Below are 2,500 nucleotides of genomic sequence, written 5' to 3' on the forward strand. Positions count from 1 at the left end.
TGTCCTCGAACGGCTTGTATATTTGGGCGGTATTCTAACCCTGGACTATTTACTTACATAGATATTTGATGGATGAAAGTAGGTCAAACGAAGCCCGTCGTCTCATGACACGGTTGACCGCAGTTGCCAAGGTAAGACGTCTACATGGTGCCTCTAGCAATGACAAAAAACTATGCTAATTGCAATCCCTCACCTGGCTATCTACTTTGCCAAATTTTATTACATCATTTTCTAAAGTGAATTGACATCCACATACGTTAAGAAGTACTGCACATATTAAATAATAGCCTCGTCCATCAGAATATTCCTTAATTTCGTGATATATAGAGATATATCAAGAAAAAGAGAAGCTACACAACTTGCTGAACAACCGCGATCATAAAACAGCCTTTGTTGAGTAAGTCAACAGAGCAGAGATGGTAATGAACCCTGCGCGCATGTTTGCTCCGCCAGAGGTCAGTGGGCGTCCGGCCGTAACGGTGCGAGCAGCCGGCGCGGTCCGAGCCTGTGGGATTGCAGTGCATCTCTTGGGACATAAGAGGGGGTAGATGTCATGAAATAATAATAAGAAAAGAGATAAATGTTAATCGGTTAGCACTGACGTTAAATTTACTCTCCTTGTATTTAGCTCGAACAAAAGTCCAGCCCTACTTGCTTTGGCATCCACCAAACCTTCATTAAGATAGAGCCATCAGCTCTAAGAGCTACACTATACTGTTCACATTATTATTATTATTATTATTATTATTATTATTATTATTATTATTATTATCATTATTATTATCATTATTATTGTTATTAATATTATTTTTATTATTACTGTTATCAAAATTATCAATGTCATTATCTTTATTGCTATAATCATTTACTATTAGCATTTTCATTATAGTTCTCATTACCATAATCACTACTGTTGATGCTGTTATCATCAGTATCATATTTAGTATCATTGTTATTATCTTCTTGCCATCACATCATTGTCATTGTTATTATTGTCATTATTATTATCATCATTATCATTATTATTATTATTATCATCATCACCAATATTATTATTATTATCATTATTATTGTTGTTTTTGTTATTGTTAATATTATTATCAACATTATTATTAATGTTGTTTTCTTATTATCATCATTATTATCATTGTCATTATTTTCATTATTATCATTATCATTATTGTTATTATTATCATTTCATCATTATTATTATTCATATCATTATCATCATTATTCATAATATTGTCATCATTATTATCATCATTATTATTGTTATTATTATTATCATTATTATTATTATTATTATTATTATCATGATTATTATTATTATTATTATTATTATTATTATCATGATTATTATTATTATCATTATTATTATTATCATTATTATTATTATTATTATTATTATTATTATTGTTATTACTTTTATTATTATTACTATTGTTATTATTATTATTATCACTATTATTATTATTATTATTATTATTATTATTATTATTATTATTATTATTATTATTATTATTATTATTACTATTATTATTATTATTATTACTATTGTCATTATTATTATCATCATTACTGTTATTATTACCATTATCCTTATCATTATTATTATTATTATCAATATTGTTATTATTATCATTATCATTATTACTGTTATTATCATTATTATCATTATCATTATTATTGTTATTATGCCTATTATTATTACTATTATCATGACAAGCATCAGGTATCAATATTTATGTTACTGTTATCATCATTATCATCATTGCTACCATTACTTTCATTTCTATTACTAATTATTATTATTGTTGTTGTTGTTATTATTATCATTATTATTATTGTTATTATCATTATCATTATTATTATTATTATTATTATTATTATTATTATTATTATTATTATTATTATTATTATTATTATTATTATTTTTATTATTATTATTATTATTATTATTATTATTATTATTATCATTATTATCATTATTATTATCATTGTCATCATTACATTATCATTATTATTATTATTGTTATTATTATTATTACTATTATTATTATTATTATTATTACTATTATTATTATTATTATTATTATTATTATTATTATTATTATTATTATTATTATCATTATTGTTATTATTATTATAAGACTGTTAGTATTCTTATGAGTATGACTTCTATTATTATTGTTGTTATCATTTTCATTATCATGAATATTATCTTTGCTTTTATTATCACTTTTACAATTCTACTTATTATCATCATTATCATTATCATTATAATCCTCATCCTCATCCCAGTTATTGATGTAGTTGCGACGGCAATAAAAATTATAACAATAATGATAATGATGATGGTGATAATAATAACAAAAATAATAATTATAATATTAATAACGATAATAATGATAATGATAATAATAAAAATAATAATAATAATAATAATAATAATAATAATAATAATAATAATAATAATAATAATAATAATATCAATAACAAT

This window comes from Penaeus vannamei, chromosome 1 (genome assembly GCF_042767895.1).
Source record: "Penaeus vannamei isolate JL-2024 chromosome 1, ASM4276789v1, whole genome shotgun sequence".
In the NCBI taxonomy this organism is placed as follows: domain Eukaryota; kingdom Metazoa; phylum Arthropoda; class Malacostraca; order Decapoda; family Penaeidae; genus Penaeus; species Penaeus vannamei.